Genomic DNA, 20018 nt, shown 5'->3' with positions numbered 1-20018 from the left:
AACTTCCTGCTACATTCCCAACACTGATACTTTGTTGGCTCAAAGCTGAACCGCAACAGGGTTTTACCTACTTCCACTAGCTGCCTTATGAAACGTTTGTCATTTGACTAGGATTGTGGCACCGCAGTAGTGAAAAGGAAGTCACGTGGCCGTTAATGCAAATGTATATTAATACATGCAAAATCCTTTCATGAAAAGTAAATTCCAAAGTCTGGTATTCCATGAAATACAGCAATGCATCCTAGCCACAAGTTTGCCAAAGTAACAGTCAAAGGTAAAATAAGAGATTGTTTGTATCAAAAGTTTCATTACCAGCCTGGGGCAAATGACTGAATCGACTCCACCCACCGTGTTTATCCTGCAGCTTACAAATAATGGCTACTTAATCTGCTAAAGCCTTAGAATCCAGAGGATGTCTTGAATGCAGCATTAATTCTTTTTCTTCAGACCAAATTGGTGAATCACAGCACTTCTCTGCAAATATGAGCCTAAAGAGAAGATGAATTAAAAACTGGAAGTCCTATGAATATGGTAAGTATTTAGAAAGCAATGAATCTTCGAACCTTTTTATCTAAAGCCAAGTTGCACAGCTAGCAGTCTACAGGGAAAGCAATTCTTATCTGGCTTAGCTGGTAGTCAACAGGCACTGACAGTAAACAACTGTTATTTCTTAACTACTTTTGAAATATTGCCAGTGTAAAATAGGAAAGTGAGCAGAGATTATGGGACACGTTTACTTCAATGGATGGATGTGGATGAACAAGGTTGGGACAGGGTGCAACTGAGCTGCGAGCAGCTGAAGCCTACCTTAGTCCATCCCCCCCAAAACTGGCACTCATTTAACCAATGATCATGCTTTCTTCCAGCATCTTCCAACACTACCTACAGACCCTACAGAAGCCTAGCCCCCCTCATGGAGTGCAGTGTTACAATATGCCCAACGACTGTCCTGAGAACAAACATCGAGTCCGCACTATGAGGCTGCTCTGGAGCAGTCCCACCTCGCAGACTTCATGCACAACTAGACGATGGTGCAGCCACCTGCAAGCACTAGAAGGACACTAGGACACAGATCATCCTTGTTTGTTTAGAAGTTACTGCTGCGACGTAAACACGTCTATTTTATACACAACAGAGAGCAAACGAATATTGTCCACGTGCACTGCCTTCTTCCTTAGCCAGTGAGGGCTGTGACATACAAAGTTCCGTGGAGCAAGACTAACCAGTCTTCCTCCACTGCCTATCGAGGTTTATAGTCACCCCAGCATTACACACACACCCGCAGCCTTAGTAACGAGAGGAAGCAAGCGTTCAACAGAGAGAACCCTTGGGAAAAGCACCTATGCGTTACATCTTGTCTGACATCTGTGATTTTTAGCATCAATCATTTACTGTGAATAAGGTGGTGTCGACACAGAACCAGATCTTCTTTGAAAAAGATGAGTTTTAAATTTGTTCTGTATTATTAAGTACAGTAGAAAAAAAGAAAAAATGATTGAGCCTAAATAGAGCCATTCATGGAGTAATAACTACTAATTAAATGCAAAACAGGATGCACCTCCTTTTAATAGCCCCACCTGTATTGCAAAAGTTTTAGCTTCTAACTTACTGATATTTTTATTTCATATGATTCCATACTGATAGTCTGCATACAAAGCAAACTTCTGAAGACATACGACCTTGCAAAAAACGTGAGCTACAAGTGTTTTCAGCAACATCAGTTGTCTTTACAATCATTTTAAACTTAGGAGCTAGACCCAGCTAAACCCATAACACCAGAACAGGAATGACATCAAATGTTTGCCTTTCTGTTCAGTTTTCTGGAATGCACAGGTACCTGGCAGGAAAAGAAACACAGACATTACCCACTGAAATTTAAGTAACTACTTCTTTATGAAACTTCACAACACAAACCAAGCAAAAACTGCACGCAGCATCCCGCTCAGCTCCATTAACAGTAGTGTATCCTCAGCAGACAGCTCCGTTTTGTCTCAACTACTAACATTTCAGTAAAGATCACCTTTTATACTAAGGAAAAGACTCAGGAATGTCTGAGCAATACAGATAGAAGACCTAATTCAACCCTTAAGTGCTGTAGGACTGAAGAGTGGCACACTGAAGCACCACCCTTCAAAAACCAGAAACAAGAGCCAACTGTCATCCCAGGCCAGAAATGTTTCCCTACGTGAGTTTATCAATAGTGTTTTTTTTTTTTTTTTTTTTTTTGAAAGAGCAACAAATTCGGAAGAAAAACCTGAAAAGCAGAAGAAGCCTTCCTTGTAAGAGAATATGGAATCAGCACAGCAGAGGTTCTTTGTTCTCATTAAAAACGAGCGGAAGACCCTCTGCTTCTTCATGTTGAAGCATCACCTCCCATTTCCCTTTCTCAATTAGGATCCGGAGATTCCTCAGCTTCACCACATGCAGCCTTAGCTGGAGCCCACTGCGCTCCCCCAGGACTCACCCAGGAGGCCCAAGGGACACCTTTACTCCTGCCGAAACTGCTGAGGCTGAGATTCTGCCTGACACGCACTTAGAGAGGGGCCCACCCTGAAGGTGACTACAGGCGTACCTTGTGCAACTGGGGAGCGCCAAGCACTGAGTCCCAGTCTACTTCAAGTGCGAATTTAACCCGAAGATCTGGTATCGTACAGGAACCACTCTCTTCCTAGGAGTGACTGATATATCCAATAGTCCTTGTACTAACGTATACCAGTGTGGCTCAAGCATTTCCTAGATAACTGGAAAACTGCAAGAACTTAACAAGAAAGGCCTGCTAAGCGCTCCTAAAACGCACCAATAGCAAGACGAAGCAGGTTCAGCAACACTTGTCGGCCCTTTGAGAGCGTTACGTAGCAGGGAGTCAGAGCACAGTAACCGAACAGATACAGGCAACGCAACGAAGCAGAAACAAATCGCTTTCAGGCGAGGGATACTCACAATTCCCCTCACTTCATGATACGTCCTGTCAACAAGTCACAGTTCATGGTATTTCTATGACAGTGTTTATTCTTGCTTTAGAAGACACTTGGATATTATTTTCCATAAGTATTCTCCAAATATAATTGCGAAAAAGACTGTGGAGTCAAATTAACCCTTGAGTTTTATAATCTTAACTTGCCAAAAATATATATTCATTTGCCTAAACTAGCATCAAGCAAGAGCAAAGTTATTGCAATTAAGATTCCTACAATTGCCCATTCTGCACTCCTAAAAATCAAATTTAGTCTGTAAATTACTTCCAACAAATCATTACATTTTCACTTATCAAAGTACATGGGATACTAAACAGTACTAAGATTTGTTTTGAATATATACGTCTGATAAAGACGCTGTGCCCTGGATTTGGCATATTCAGCTTTGATCTACTTCAAGCTGATCGCCCACTTTACAAAGCCACAAAAACTACACAGAACCATTGAAGCGTGCTTTAAGACAGATTTTTTTTTTTTTTTAAATCAAAACCAGCCTGTCACCTTAGTTTTATCTATTAAAATAGTGTCTCTGGTCTGAACCCCTGACTTACTGTTTGCTGCTATTAATTACTGCATAGATATCCCAGCTCAAACTAAACTGATCTCCCAAGTATCTTAGGGAAGATGAAAGTTGTCTTATTTTTCTGTTTCACCTAAACCATTTGTTTTATTATTACAACTTTGTTTAGCAACAGTAATAATTTAGTGTTACATCTTTGATCTGAAGGTTTTATCTCTACACAGTAGGGCACCATTCAACTCTTCCAACGCATATATTTATTGTACTACAACAAAATTGGAGCTGCAGAGGTCAAAGAAACCATCAGTGACTTGTTATTAACTCATGATGTAAATTATATCCTCACTAGGATGCTGCATTGGTCCCTGCAAGGTGTTAGTTTGGTCAGGGATTTAGCATCCCAGGGAGACTGAAGGCTTTTTTCCTCTCGGCTGCGTTGCCTGAAGGGTGGCACCAGAGGAGGAACTGCGCTCACCGTGCAGCAGCTGCCAGCCCGCAGCCCCCCAGCCTGGGGGCTCCTCCACAACGCTGTCACAAGCCAGGTGTTTCACATCAGGTTCCTGGGAAGTCCTTCCACATTCAAGCATTTTCACAAGTGTAGCACAAGATGTATTTGTGCGCAGATACCAAACAGTGAAATTGCAACCAACCTTATCATCTTCCTTAGTATTTCATTAGCAAGATCAGCTCAAAGTTCTCCACTGTCCTTTCTTTACTTGCACCAAGAGTGTCAAAAGTACTGCTTACGATCAAACAAACCAGTGAAATGCCTCAATTGCCTGACAACATCCATTTCTGCTCTTCAGAAAAAGTTACAGGAAAAATTACTCCAGACTGAGATATGATCCACCTACACTACAGATTAGCACTGTAAGAAAAAGTGATTGTTTAAGTTAGAAACAACATATACACCAGTAAACATTAAATATGTAAATAGCAAATAACAGCTGTCAAGCTCCCCTTCTATTCCGGAGACACGCGTGTTTTGCTAGAATCACAAGCATGCCTCGGCAGCAGGAGCAAGACCCAGCCTTCCACGCCCTACGACACGATCCCCTCTCCCCGCAGCGACTGACTGCGCTAGCAGCACAACCACCTGCATCAACGCCTCGTCAGGTGGCAGGGCCCTGACACCGCCGCAATAAGCTCTAACAAAATCCAGACAAGCACTAGGGAGTGACATACAGACAGCAGGAAAGCTATTCCAAGTTCATCACGAATCCGTATTTCTTGCATACATTTGTAGGCTCTAACCAGATCTTTTTAAAAAACAAATACCAACACCTCACTAGAGCCGCAAAGAGTAATGTAGAGAAAAACCTCTTCTGAGGCCTTTTTAACTCTCGGAAGTGTAATTTTATAGGCTTCTTTCATGGCCTGAGTTACTCTGATGAAGATTTTCTCGACAATGGAAGGTGGCTTAACCAGCCCCCACGATGAACGCCTCCAGAAACACTGCTTATCCGCAATGGAAGAAGCGATCGGCCTGCACAAGTTCGCAAACACTTCTCCTGCCTCCTGCAAGTCCCACAGGCACATTGATCCCTGCTGTATTTTATGGTTTCTCTCATCTATTTCTGAATTTTTACAAGTTAAATTGTGAAAGTCAGTTTCAGCATCATCCCTCGGTTCCTATCAGCAGCAGCACACAGCTACACGGGTCGGCTCCCCCAGCTCACCCTGCTGCTGTCTGGCAACTGAGCAACTGGCGCAGGTCTTGGCATACAGCTTCAGAGCTCCTCCAGAAACTTACAATGAATTAAAGTTCTGCAGTTTTAATGAGACTTGCATATAATTTTTTTAAGTATTGTTATGACAAAATCATGTATTTAATAATCCACAAGAATTTTTCTTTGAAGAGACAACACCAAGATGGTGTCCTCAGGAGGGCAGGCCAGCCGTGCCTCCCCGTACGTATTCCTGCGTTAGGAAGGCACACAAGCCATTACTAACTAGGGACACGGAACCAGGTTCACGTTGGGAAATCAATTAAAGGCTTTTAGATTGTTCACATTTAAATGACTGCAAATTAAGGTTTCAATTCAAAGCTAAATTTCCAACAACCTGTGTAAACCTTCAACTAGTCTTATGTCCAGCTACATGCTCTCGACTTGCAAGCAGTTTCTCTAACACTGCCTACTGTCCTTAAAAGATGTGTTAGCCGGAGGAAAACTCCTTGTTTTCTTCTGAGTTTGTTAATGTATCTAAAATCCTACTTTGTCTGGCTAGCTTCCTCTCTTTGGCTATTTTTCCAATCCTGGTGAAAGGCAAGTTACTTATAAAGTGGTAGAAGAGATGAGAACTACCAAAAGACTAATTTAATTGATAGAATGAGATATAAATTCGGTAATTCTTTCTAGTTGGGACTAACTATTTATGCATTATTAAAATAGAAGCTCTCCTTGCACTGTCAACTTACTACATGGCAGGCACATCAGATACTTACAAAGCTTTTCAACAGTGTATCCCGTGTGATAACACATTAACAAAAAGGGGTTATTTGTGAGTTTTTGCTGGCAACTAGTTACAATCTCTTACCGAGATCCTTAATTGTTCTTGTATACCTCTATATTATACTGCTGGGTTATGCTAACAAGTATATAAAAACATTTCCTTTTAATCTAGACCAGCTCTAATGGGCTGGTTTTGTTCTAAAACCAGTAAGCAAAAAGCTGCTTTATCAAACTCAAGCCACGGAGTACTCCCCACAAATGAACTCTACGAACAAACTCCATCGACCCTGCTGTTTAAATACTGACCTAATTAAAAGTGAGGTAATAACCGTATTTCTTGGGCATAACAATTATGACCTGAAAAAGGTTTCTTAGAAGAAACCGCCTTCTGTCTCCACCTCTTGAGAGGAAAGAAAAACGGTAACTGTAAGCATCCAGTTCCATTTCCCCCCTTAACTCTCACCCCAGTTCCAGCAGAAAAGCACACGTACAGTATATCACAAGAGAATAGCCAGACGGTTGTTCCTACAGTGTGGCAAACACACCTTATCCTAGAAAATGTTAGAATTAATCACCCGCTAAGCCGGCCAGGATGAGCATAAGAATACAAAAAAGCTACTCCTTTATAAGCTGGGCTGATCTTTTTTCTACTTTTCACCCTACAGCTGCATAACTAGCTGAAGGATCATCTCTTCGTCGTCTTCAAGCTTCGTCTATGTCACAGCTCAAGTTTATAGTCTACACGTAGACTTAGGTAGAAGACATGGTAGAGGATTGTATAAGGATGATAGAAACCATTCTATTTCTAGCTTGCCTGCTCAGTCCTGCTTGAAAATTCAGGTAAATTTAGCTATCAATAAATGAACAACCTTGGGAGAAAAAAAAAGGGGGGGGGGAGGGGGCAGGATACAGTTGAAAAAGTAAACTTCAAAATACGTGAAAAGGTTTTGGAGCTAGAACGCTATGGTGTTATGCAGCGTATTATAATAGTGATAGCAAGGAATTATGTCACAAAATGAGTTTTAAACTTGTATTATTCCCCCCCGGGTTTTCATTGAATATCAATGGAAACCTGAAAGGCTTTTAGGTCAGAGAAAGGTTAGTGAAATTTTCAGGCTGGAGTGGGAAGAGAGGAGGAGAGCTGAAGAATTACAGTTGGCTGAAGTACTGCAAGCTGTTCCACTAAATTTAACAGAGGAACCCACAACACATAATGTGGTTTATCTGGATGACTCTAGCAAAAAAAAAAAAATCTAAATTTTTTGTTTGGTCAAGCAATACATACACACTGAAGGATAACAATTCTGCAACGCTGCATTTAAGCTACTTGGTCTTAGCCCCCGAGAGAAGAGCGTATGTACTCAGAACCATTTTTCACAGTTGGGCAGCAATCGTGCACTGGATGTGAATTGTTCTTTTCAATTCTCCCCCCCACCCATTTCTTAAAGGACTGAGTAGCAGACTTGCAACTGTCAAGCAGTTTACAGAAATATATCCAAATTCTAAAATTTCGTTATTAACCTGCCTGTTATACTAGAAATGTGATGCTAAGAAAAATGATTGTGAAGTGATTAAATTTATACATAAGCATCTGGAAGGAAAGTTGAAGGAACACTCATGTTAAAGCTTTAGAAGCAGCAGAAGGTCAAAACCACAAAAAAAAATCCAAAATAAATGCAGACCAAACATCCAATCTTCCGATCACGAGAATGCGCTCTTCCATCCGTTAGCCGTTTGCCAAGCTTATCGACCAAGAACGGCTTCACTTGACAAGTAAAGAGAAAAGAAACACAAACCTAGCTGTCATACACACCTCGTACCCCGTTACGAGGAAGAGTTTAATCTGTCGTGACACCGGTACCTAACGTAACGAAAACGAGGTTCTTCCAGAAGGCGCCTGACCGTTCCTACAGCCCATCTCCCCCCACACCTCTCCTGGGAGCGGAGCCGGCCTCCCGCGAGCCCACCCTCGGAACCCCGCGAGCGCCGCTGCACGCGCTCTCCCGCGGAGCTGCCTCACCTCAGCTACGACAGCAGAGCGCCACAAAAACACTTCTCTTACCGATGGAACCCAACCCAGGGCCAAGCCATGCACGAGGTGGCAGACCACAACGTTTGCAGCGACACGCTGTGCTACTGGCAAATGACCTACCGTTAGGACTCACCCAACTCTTCTTCGTGCAACAAGAAAAGAAACCAATCCCAAGTTTTTATTACAAACGTGGCACGCGTGACAGAACCTTAATCCCATCCTCACTGCTGAGGATGAATACCAGGGCCAGAGCTCCTCCCTTAAGCTTTCCCCAATCTAGTCTCTGCTCGTTGCCTACAAATCCAGCTGAGTGAGAACCAAAGACTTCCGCCACTACTGATTTGATAGACACCATCTGTTTCAAAACATATACACGCACTCGTGTTAATGACACCCTCCTCTTAATAGACTGTAAAGACACTAGCATTTAAATAAACCAAATTGTTTATCAGATCTTTTTTTGTCACCCCCCAAAAGCCCCACAGGTGAATTAAGCACAAGGCGAGCCGTCAACGCTTTCTTTAAGGAAGAAACACTCACGTACCTACAGCCTAGAGTTTTCTAACTGATTTTCCTCCAGACTTAAAGAGGGATAAACTTAACACCTCTGCTTTAGCATTAAGAAAAACAGCGCAACCAATGAAAGCAGAGGCAATCTGGAGAGAGGGAGAAAAGACTCATCTAATTAAGCCAAGAGAACGTAGATTTTCCAGAACAATAGGAACAATTAACGCTGCCAGGAGAGGGAAGGTATAAGTGATCTCAGTCATGAAGGCCACTGCTATCTCAGAGGTAAGGCAGGCCGGCATAAAACCTGTTACCTTTAGCCCTGCCTCAGCTGACTCACCAGCAAGCACCGAGACCGAGAGGTGCTTCAGAAAAGCCTGCCTATGAACTCACTGAGCAGGGACCTGTTTAACAACAGATCTGAGAAAATTACAGGACAGACGTTTGCTGCAGCACCACCTATAAACCTCAAGCACAATGGATTGTCCCGTAACTGGAAATATCTTTTGAGGACTGCAGCAGATAGTTACTGGTTACAAATAGCTCTTCCAGAATCAACGGAATCACAACCACTAAGATGTGCTTATTACACTTATTTAATCACAATCCTTACCCAAAAGTCCATAAGCAGCCAAATCAAACTACTGGGCTCTCTAAGAACCGTACTAGTAAGAAAGAAATGACTAAAATACTTCCAAAGCTATTAACTAACAAGTGCTTTGAATTTAAAATGTTGATTTTTCTATATATAGCTATGCATGCCTAAGCGCACTTGCTGCTGCTCAGGATGACAATGCTGTGCACGCTCTGCTTTGAAGAGGACCCTATGTTTACAGCACTGACAAAATGGATCAGTGCAGATACAAATACACTTACCTTGTAAGCAACATTTCCCTTTGAAATTGAACAGTCCACGCCAGCACAAAGCCCTACGATAGTTTACTGGCACTGAAAAGACCTAAGAGCAAGGCAGACTAAGTCATCACATCCACGTAATCCCCTAACGAGAACGCGTAAGGATGCAGCACAGAATGAGCCTTTAAATGTGCTGAATTAGACAGGCGTTGACAGTCAAGACTGAGCCCTGCCTTAATGAGTGTTAAGAAAAACCCTTCTTTAAACAAGTTAGATAAGCACATTTGCTGGGGTAGACAGTACCTAGCAAGTATTAGACTAAAACTAGATCTAAAGTTACTCATTTCACACTGAACACATGACTTGCAGGCTGAAACGCCTTGTTCAGACACACAGATGAAGTGAGATGATTTGCCTAGCAGAAGGTAAAAAAATCCTGGTTCTTTCAAACGTTTCTGGTATGTGATACTCATCAGGAAGGCTCAAAACATTGTAGGAATGAAGAAGAACATTGTTCTGAAATAACTGGAGCTGTATTATGTCAGCTGGTGCCCTCAGCTTAAGTGTCTATTTTTCGTGTATTACAGTTCAGGTCCAACCACTGGATTTTCAGCAATGGCACAAACCGTCCACGGGCACTCCTGCTAACTCAGACAGCAGTTACGGCAAGAATTCTGAAGAAATAACTTCATGTACTTGAAAACTAGTTTTAGGTGGGTCAAGATTATTTATTAGTGTAAATGTCCATTTTATAGAATGTAAACTGAGGTGTAGCCTACTCTGTCAAGCAGATCAAAAGACAAAGTAACATCAGCCATTAATAAACACCTATACTCACAACACCCAAAAGCCCCATTACGAACCTCATTCCCCTTCCGCCACATAATGAAGTAGCTCCCAAGAAAGCCATTCAACCTAGGCAATGCTTAATCAACTGATTTTTTTTTTTTTTTTTAAAGCAGACAGGTTCTTCTGTCAGTGACAACTATGGTTTACAGAAAGGAAAAGCAGGAGAATGAAGAGAACAGTAGTAACTTTATTAATAATCTGCATTTACAGACAGCACATAGCTTACCACATCTCTACAATAAACCTGGCAGAAGAAACCCAGGAGCATTTTGATTAGCACATGGCTCTGGTACTTGGGAAAGGCCTTCAACTGCTACCACAAGTTACATACTATAGGCTGGGGGGGGGTGTGTGGAAATCACACCTTATATGAAACCTGAAATTGTTATTTGTTAATAATAACTGATTTTTTATTCTCCTCTTGATTTCATATATTTAAGCATAAGCAGCTCTTATTTTCAGGCTGGGTACGATTTCACTCTACAGTTCAAAGGGGTTTCAACACACAACTCCCACAGTCTTTGCCTTCAGTTTGGAAGACTGGCCTGAAGTTCAAAAAAGTAGGGGAAAGCTGACCGAAACAGACCATTTAAAAGCTGCTCCCTTTCATACTACAGTAACTCCAGCCATTCTTGGTCATGAATACTAGAAGCAGCTACAGACGTTTGTGAATAAACTTTGTAACATGCATGCCCAGTATAGTTCAGAGCTATAGAGAAGCAGGGGTTCTCCAGCTATTGTTTGCCCAGAATATTTTACAATTAGCCCCAGAGTTCGTGAATAAAGACAAGGTTTAAGGGTCGGTAGGACAATCAACAGAAGTTAATTCAGAAGTTGCCCCATCTCTAGCAGGCTCTGTAGACAAAAAAGTTGAGAGCAGACAAACAATACAACCGAACACTCAAGGCTGGGTGGAGCACAGGAAATAGTATAGGCTGAAGAGTCAGCCATACAGGCAGGACAGATCTCTCGGAGTCACAAAGGTAAGTATTAATGTCTTTTTCTTTTGTAGAAGAGAAATTAACCAGTTACTCCCATAGAAGAAAGTAACTGCCATCATTTCAAGGACAAAAAAATCACCCAAAGTTCTAAGGAGGCAAGTGTTCTATTGCATTCTTCATTGTTCTTACCTTGGATTCATTCAGAGACGCAGGCATTTAGTGAATGCATCCATTAAACCCTGTAACACCTACTCCTCTAAGTAAATGAACTTACAAAAAGCCACTATCCCTTAATTTAATTTGGGGCAAGTTAAAGCCAAAAGCAGTTATCAGCTGTGACAACCTACCAGCAAAAACTGGACTCTAGAACTGAGACAGACCCAAGAAAAACAAAACCTCAACCTGCTTCCTAATCGTCACCTTCACTGTTGTACTCGTTCTGATCAACGCTGGATCCAGGTGGGAATGCCACCAGCCACATCTAGAACAGCAGAGCGCTTCTAAAAGCAGTCCTTTCTAGGTGCTTCATCTGATCCTTATTGTATTCCCCAAATCCTTTGTTCTAATGCCTTTCCGACACAACTTTAAGTCTAAGCATTAGTATTACCCCCATGATGCAACGCCAGCTGAGCAGCACAGCACGGGTCTTACAGAGCCGGCTTGTTCACAAGGGCTTCCAAAACCCTGAGATGTCATTTTGTATGAGCTTGGGACATGAAGAAGGGCAGTGTAATCAAGTCCGTATGCTAGCAGGGGTTGCCTGCCCTACTGTGGGCACCAGAGAGAGCAGGGATGCTTTTTTTTTTTTTTGTGTGTCCACCCGAAACCAAATCTAACCAAGAAGTTATGTGAACACCACCACTAAGCAACAATACAAGGGTTCTCTATAACCGAGGGAACGTCATGTGTAAAACACTCATGCAAAAATTACAATCCTTATCTAAAGTGTAAATAAAAAAAAAAAATCAACAAGTGAATATCTAAATTGATATATTGAAACGGATACCAGACAAAAAATCTGGCTTTGCAACAGTGACTGGTCACTTCTCACTGCCAGCCAAATCAAGATACACCCTGCAGAAAAATAAGCCTCAAAACAGAATGTGAGATTTGTTTCGTTTCAGAAGGTTCCTGCACCATTAGATTCTTCCCTAAAGAGACTTCATTGTTACGGCAATTAGTATTCCTCCACCCCAGCAAAACGCAAGCAAAGGGAAAAAAAAAAAAAGCTATGAAAGGGTAATCTAGCCATTTCGCAGCTTTGCCTCCTTACTCCACCCAGTCTCTTCTCTGCTCAATGGCTGCACACAGCATCCATAAACATGGCCAAATCAAAAGAAACACACAAAAATGGGAACCCTGAGAACAAGCTGGATATTTGCAATAAATCCTTCTGTTAGAAAATATTTTCTTTGTTTAGTTCCCTAACATAATTCTCCTATTTAATAAAATGACTCTATGGGCAAATAACATTTTGATAGCAGACCCTCCCTCTTCTGAAAACGAGCCGAATGCTGCACAATCATTTACGGAACGATCACCACCGAACAGAGGTTCTTTAACCCCCACCTCCTCACGCTATATAAACAATACCGCCACAGAAATACATATGTAAAGGGGTCTCTGCATCAATACAGAATTCAGCCAGGTCCATATGCCCAAACGTTTATTTACAGTAAAATAGCGTTTATTAACGATTTTAAATATACCTTCAGTAACCTTCCAGCACCCCCTGGTCAGGTAATTCGTTATGAATTGACTTGACCTGCAGCGACCAAGCCCTCTGCTGCAGCACTACCAGCAAGGCAATTTTACCAGGGATACTATGGCAAAGAAAGGGAAGGTATCGCCTCGTTGTTGGTATTAAAGGTCAAGTTTAATCACATCCACCTTGAACAACAAAAAAAACCCACCCACAGGACAGAGCAACCCTAAACTTTTTTCAGGGAGGCACCACTCCCACCCCCCAACTTCCACCAAAAGCCTGCCTGCGCAGAGCCTCCTGCTGAACAAAAACTCGAGCGGAGCCACGAACGGAGCGATGCGGCCAACCCGGCTGCCAGCAGAAGGTTTTCAGGGCGGCTCGATGCGACTCCAGGCAGCCGGGCAGCGATATGACCCCAAGAAGGAGATTAGACCTCCCTCCCCCGTTTTACTGCAGCTGGCTCTGAAGGTCTGAGCCACCTCCTATCGACGCGCTCCCTGCTAGATCGCTGCAGGAAAACAGGATGGATGCGAACGGCTCTTCCAATAACACCGGCTCCTTTCTGCTCCGCTATCAATTCTTGTTTTGTTTTCCCTGCCGCAGCCGGTCCGGGAGATGTGGGCCATCGTCTGACAAACGCCCGCCGTGCCCTCGGAGGGGCCGGGAGACAAGAATAGGAGGAAACCCTGGGAGAGGAATTCGGGGGAGGACGTTCAGCATCCTCCCGGCGCGCACCCGCCGGGCTCCTCGCCCCACGTTATTTTTTCCTTATTTTTCTCGCCCGGCCCATCGCCTCTCCCCGGGATCTTGCTAAGTCACCCGGGGAAGCGCGGCGGCCTGAAGGCGGGGCGGGGAAGGACAAGGGAGCCGCGGGCGGGGGCACCGGGGCCCCTCTGGCCCCCCCGCCCGGCCGCCGCCCCCCCGCGCCCCGCTTTCCTGCCAAGTCACCGGCAGCGCGGCCGCCGCGAGCCCCGGGAGCGGCCGGCGGGGCCGGGCGGGCCGCAGGGCGGGCAGCGAGGGCAGCGAGAGCAGGGAGCCGCGCCCGCCGCCCCACCCCGGTCCCCGTCCCCGTCCCCGCCGTGCCCAGGGCCCGGCCCCCGCCCGGCCGCCCCCCGCCGCCGGCCTCCCCCCGCCTCCTCCCCGCCGCCTCCTCACCGCCGGGCGCGGCCGCCATTTTGAGAGCGAGCTGAGAGAAGGAGGGCGGGCGGCAGGCAAGGAGGGAGGGAGGAAGGGAGGGGGCAGCGGCGGCGGCGGGGGGCGGGGGGAGGCGGGCGGCCCGCCGGGCCCCACCGCGCCGGGCGGCCTCGGGCCGGGACAGCGCGGCCGGGACGGGCCCGCGGGGCGGTGGCGGCGGCGGCGGCGGCGGGCGGGGGGGTGCGGGGGGGGGGGGGAGCCGCGGCGCCGGCCTTACCCGAGCCGCCGCTCCGCTCCGCTGTGCTGCGTGGGGCCGGCGCCGCCCGCCTCTCCCATGCACGGCGGCGGGCGGGGGTCGCGGGGCGCTGGGCGCTGGCTCCGCTCCGCGTCTGTCAGAGCCGCCCCGGCCGCCAGGAGGGAGGGAGGGAGCGGCGCGGCCCGCCGCGTCTCTGCGCATGTGCGGGGCGGGGGCGGGGGCAGCCGCCCGCCTCCATCTTGGGCGGTGGAGGCGCAGGGCGTCCGGACCGGCATGCCCCGCGCCGCGCCGCTCCCGGCACGCTCCGCGCCCGCCCCGCCGCGGCCTGCTCGGGGCCCCGGCCCCCGCCGCAGCCCTGCTCAGCGGTGCCGTTGTGCCCGAACTGGGGCAGCGGCCCAGGAGCGCCCCCTGAGCGGTGCTGCCCGCGGCGGCTGCGTTTGGTCGCGCCGCGCGCACACAGACACACAGACACACACGGACAGGCAGACGCGGCCGTGGCGTGCCCTGCCCTGTGCGGGGTCTGCTCCCGGGGCAGCAGTGCGCAGGGAGCCGCCCTGCCCCGCGGCGCTGCGCTTACCGCGTTTGGAGCAGGGCGCGTGTCGCTTCCGAGCCGTGTCTCTGTGGGACTGGGGAGCCGTGCCCCCTGCGCCTTGCTAGTGCACCTTTACCGGATCGTTTCCGAAGAATCGTATTCTGCGCCTGGAGTAGAGTGTTTTCATAACCTTCAACAAACCCTGGTTAGGTAAATCTCGAAATACCTTTGACTTAATTTATCACTGTCCACAATGGTATGCTGAGGCATCTTGCATAGGCCGCTGGTGATTTAACCCACATGCCTACAAGAAGTGACTGACAGAAAAAAACACAGAATCACAGATAAATCGCCTGCCACCTCCCTCAGCCGCCATCTGACAATGCATAGTTAAATAACTGTGTACATCAGAAGCCAAATTCTTCTCTCAGTTTTTCATTTTGTAGTACTTGGGGTTTTCAGAGGTTTCTGTGTCGGTAAGAACAGTCCTTGCGCAGGTGCTTTGCAAAATCTTCGGTGTTTGGCAAATGAGAGATGAGCTGGCAATAGACCCAACCGGTATAGCTGCTTAATCGCAGTAAATCCAGGTGCAAAATAAAGAGCCCTGCTGTTACAGGAAGCAGTTACATGTGTCACTATCAAAGACCAGTGACCAAAGTCACCTCTAACGTTGGCAGGCATAGCAACATAATACAAGGTTTAATGCGGGCCATAAAATTTTCTGGAGCGTTGATTTGGGGAAATCAGTATTTTCACATGTAAAATTATCCACGTAGCAAAAAACTTTAAGAAACTTCAAGTAAAAATTTCACAATCCAAGGCTGTATAGTTTTATCTGCTTCTATTGCAAGTAACAACAGATTACTAATACGAACGAATCTCCATTTGTCGGCTAGTTTGAAAGTGCTCTGTCAGCTTCGCTGCTAACCTGTGGCGTGTGCTCAGTCACTGCCTTGTTTATGCTGTTAGTTCATAGCAGTAGGGTAAAGAAGGCTTTTAAAACCCAATCCGCAATGCAGAACTACAAATGGATCCAGGACAAATTTTGAGTATGAACATGCATTTAAGTATTTTTTTTTTCACTAGATTGCAAGTTTTGGACTCATTTAGGCCTTGAAGACTTCTTAAAGTTTACACACACACGATGATATCCCAGACATTCCCAAATACACTGATTGACTGATGACATTGAAAGCAATAAAAACATATACAGTATTAAATGTACCAATCAGTAGAATTAATAAACAAATAAATCAGTAGGCCAAATTTCCAGTGAGGAGACAACACAGTGTGGATCTGATCCTTTTGTTAATGAAAAACAATTAACATGGAGCAGAATCTGTCAGTATCCCACAACAACATTTCAGGGATGTGTTCAGATAGTTTCCAAAAAGAGAGGAATGCATCTAATCACACTGGCCCTTTTTTCCACCCAGTATTTCTAAATTCCTGTGCTGACCACTGGCAAGAGCACTTGTCTTCTTGGCAGAGATAACATTCCCAGTTCCCACTTACAGCACATGACAGTGGTATTTCAGAAACATGTCAACAGGATAAGGACGGTGGATCTTCAGTTCTGTGTGATGCTTCCTTTCACTCAGTTATATGGGAAAGTAACATGTCCAACCGAAAATCATGACTCTCCACATTCTGAATCCTCGGGGGTATTAGCCATTGTTGACCAATTTTCACCTCTTAAATTGTTCTCTGGCAATTAACATACTTTTAATTTTTAAATGTGCTATGTAAATTTTCTTATCTCTTAAGAGAGGTACAGTCATTGGCTCGGGTTTTTTTTAATGTGCTGATTATAAACGGGCAGGCCTGGAAGTGACCGAGAGCCTGCCCCTCTTGTTGTATGGTAAAGGATATTAAGGCTTTTCACATTCGAGTTAATTATCTATGAACGTTTTCTCAGTTGTATGGTTGTGCATGCCGCTTACATCCTGGAGCTTTGTGGACTCCGAACTGCTGATTACACCCCTCTGAGCCCCGTGGCTCAGCCATTTTTACCCCTCTGAACTGTCTACCTGTCTAGTCCATACCTCACCAGTTTGGCTATAAGGATACACCGGCAGGCCACACAAAAGCCTTGCTAAATTCAAAGTACGTAACATCCACTGCTCTCGCCTTGTCCGTTGAGCTGCTCATCGCACTGCAGAGTATCGGGCTACTCCAGCACATTATGCACACTCTGCCCTTGGTAAATCAGTGCTGGCTGCTCCAGTCATCTCCTTGTTCCATGGTCCTGAGCATGCCCCCAGGAGGGGCTGAGGAACTGAGATCAGAGCAGCCAGCGTGCAGTTCTCCGGAAGCATCCATTAACTGCAAGCAGGATGTCTGCAAAAAGTCTGAAATTTAGGATAAGACTTTAAAATGCATGACAAAATTATATCTGCATTAGTTCAGTTTGCAAGGCAAGCTAAACTCAAAATTGTAACGTATCGAGTATTTTGGGGTGAATACGCCAAGTGATAATTAGTGTTTACCCACAGAATTCAATCAAGTTTACAGAAACTGATGAATTTTCCCAGTACTTTTATGAGATATTTTTGTCTCCTTTTACAGCTGGCCTTCCTTGCAATATTATCATTTGATACTGGGATGAAAAATAAAATCCCAGCTCCCAGGACATCTGAACTACAAGTAGCCTCAGAGCAGGATTTTTCTTGATAGCTTCCTTGATTGCTGCAGAGTACCTTGGCAACAGAAAGAACATACTCGGAGATAACCTCAGCGGGGATGTGTAGATCCAAATTGCGTAGCTCATTCTGACGCCAGCCTCAGTTTTTCCTTCAGGATATTCCTAAAGTAAACGTTTACAACGTGCACAGCTGCACTTCAGAGCAAGCCAGCCTTCTTCAAGGTACTTTTTACTGTATGGGGACCCTGGTGATTACATATTTCAAAATGCTACATCAAACCTTGGGAGGCAGTATTCTACTAAACACTGAAAACTTCATTCATTGGCAATTTACATTGTCTGTGAGTGAAAGTTGTGATTAATATTCTACCTGTGTACGTATTTGTGTAACAAAACATCTGTAGTGACTATTCTCCTGTAATGAACTAATTTACATGTTGCAAGTTCGTCTCTGTGCCTGACCTACAGAAGGTGCGATCTGTTACAGCTACAGAGCTTTGGAAGACAGAAAGTTGCACAAAAATGCCTCCACAGGTCTGAACCGAAAGATTGGCTCAGCTTTTGGTTGGGAATAAATTCTGGTGACACAAACACTGTGGTGACTAGGTGCCACAGCATACCAAAGGAAAATTAACTTTTAGCTGTGTCTTGCCATTCAATTTGATGAGTCAATGGGCACGTGTGCCTGTGTCATTACCCTGTCGTTGAAATAAATCGCAAGAAGTGAGTATTTTCTCACCTTTTTGTTCAATAGTAAATAGAGACTTCTCTGTGGCTGAAGCAAGACCTCTTCCTGAAACTTCAAATTTTTCCACTCCATTGTTTTTATGGAGGGAACTACACGCAGAAGTTTCTGCCATTGTATTTTTTGAATTTTAACATCACTTGGGAATCAATAAAAGATACTGAAAAAATTACTATTTTTGCAACCAAAACAGAGAGGAAATACCTATATGTGGATTTTTTTTTGTTCCCAGAGCAAAGCATAGCCCAAAAGCATTCAGATTCATTTCTAATATATATTCGGTTTTGAGAAATCCTACTTCCAGTACTCATGTGGCCTTACCTATATATTACCAACATAAGGAAGAGGACAATCTGTAACTGTGTCCCTCTCTACCCGACCTTCTTAATAGCATTAAAAAGAAGAGAAGATCAACAAATCCTGGCTCTCTGTGTTTCAGTGCTGAGAACCTTGGCCTTGCGCAAAGGCTGCACCCATCACAGTAGAATTTTTTACTGAAGTGAGCTGAGCTCCATTACAGATTTATTCTAACGAATGCGATGATTTTTTCAGCTAGTCTTCCATTTCTACAACTAGATGTTTACACGCCTATATTTATTCCATTTTGCTTGTTAACATAACTGGTCATCTTGTATAGGTTAGAAATTGCTCATGCTACTGTCAGTGACAGTGTTATCTTTCTATACCTTGATTCACCAGTCTGTATTTCTGCGGTTATTATTTTCACATGATTTCTTTTTTAAAGTCACATGTTAGTCCGGCAACTACTTCTCCTAGGGCCAAAGGATGAAAGTCCAGGTACAAGGAGCATTTCATCAGCTTATCGGTTTTGTTTTTCCTGGCTGTACCCTGACAGAGGACCTTGTATAAACTTTATTGTTCACCTTTGAAGTACAGCTTTATCTAACAGCTGTAGGCCTGGCTCATTTGTTAAGTCACAACTTATCTGCTGGCTCTTTTGCATTTTAGTGGGGGTATAGTCAACTTCTGCCATGCCTGACATTCAACCATGTCATTTCCAATACAGTGAGATATTAAAAGTTTCATTTTTGTGATGCTATGAAAACAAGTATTGCGTATAATTCACAGTGTTTTTAATGTTATATAATAATTGCAGGTAGTTATTGTCATACCTGAAGATGTTTTCTGTTCCCACGTTTAAGAAAAATATACAAAGTACACTTACTCAAAGGATAAATACACTTAATTTTAAAACTTGTATTTAATATTTTCAGCATATGGTTCCTTATATATTCAAAACGTTTTTCCAAGTTAAAGTGAAAACTCTACCAGTAACATGTAAATTTCAATTAAAAGTATAGTAAAGCAGTTCAGAGATAGTAAAAGATCTTCTCAATCTAATTGGGTGTGCGCTTTTGTATGCAAAAGATGCACACAGTTATCATGCTAATTTAGAGGTGTACTATAGCTGAACATGCAGATCAGGTCATCACAGACTCCTGTAGTTAACTGGAATAATTTGTGTGCATAAGCACCTGATTTGCATAGAAAACTGCTGCAAATGCATATGCAGATATCTTAAATCAGATAAATAATCAATCTTACAGAAATGTTTCTAAGCATATTGCAACTGAAATTAAAAATTGACGTACTCTAAGTGCAAGTCTTTGTTGTACTTCAGCGTCACATTTTCATTTACATCTATAACCTTTAGAATGAAATAAGTATGTGAGCTATTGGAGTGGCTGGTTTAATGATGCTTCACAAATTTGTATATCAAAGCAAAAAAAGCAACTATACCATGAAAGTTTGTCAGTATAAAGATTGTGGAAAGTAGTCCAGAGCATATTAGTATGAGGTAGTAGTATTAAAGGAGGGGAGGACAAACTACCGTCAATGTACTCTTAAT

General features: G+C 44.2%; 2 protein-coding genes across 6 annotated transcripts in view; one reads left to right on the top strand and one right to left on the bottom strand.

Annotated features, from left to right (window-relative positions):
- Positions 1 to 14417, bottom strand: part of PAFAH1B1 (platelet activating factor acetylhydrolase 1b regulatory subunit 1) — a 36267-nt gene extending 21850 nt beyond the window's left edge. The window contains exon 1 of one of the 3 annotated variants that reach the window (XM_066979524.1): positions 14249 to 14417. The gene's annotated coding sequence lies outside the window, so the exon portion shown is untranslated. Of the gene's footprint in view, positions 1 to 13316; positions 13608 to 13992; positions 14132 to 14248 lie in introns of those variants that run through there. The other 2 variants (XM_066979525.1, XM_013193492.3) reach the window with 2 other exon arrangements.
- A 122-nt stretch (positions 14418 to 14539) lies between these two features.
- Positions 14540 to 20018, top strand: part of MNT (MAX network transcriptional repressor) — an 80170-nt gene continuing 74691 nt past the window's right edge. The window contains exons 1-2 of one of the 3 annotated variants that reach the window (XM_066979517.1): positions 14540 to 14969; positions 17328 to 17625. The gene's annotated coding sequence lies outside the window, so the exon portion shown is untranslated. The remainder of the gene's footprint in view (positions 14970 to 17327; positions 17626 to 20018) is intronic. The other 2 variants (XM_066979515.1, XM_066979516.1) reach the window with 2 other exon arrangements.

This window comes from Anser cygnoides, chromosome 18, assembly GCF_040182565.1.
Source record: "Anser cygnoides isolate HZ-2024a breed goose chromosome 18, Taihu_goose_T2T_genome, whole genome shotgun sequence".
NCBI lineage: Eukaryota > Metazoa > Chordata > Aves > Anseriformes > Anatidae > Anser > Anser cygnoides.
Note: the sequence above shows the minus strand (reverse complement) of the source record. Positions and strands in the feature narration are given on the sequence as shown.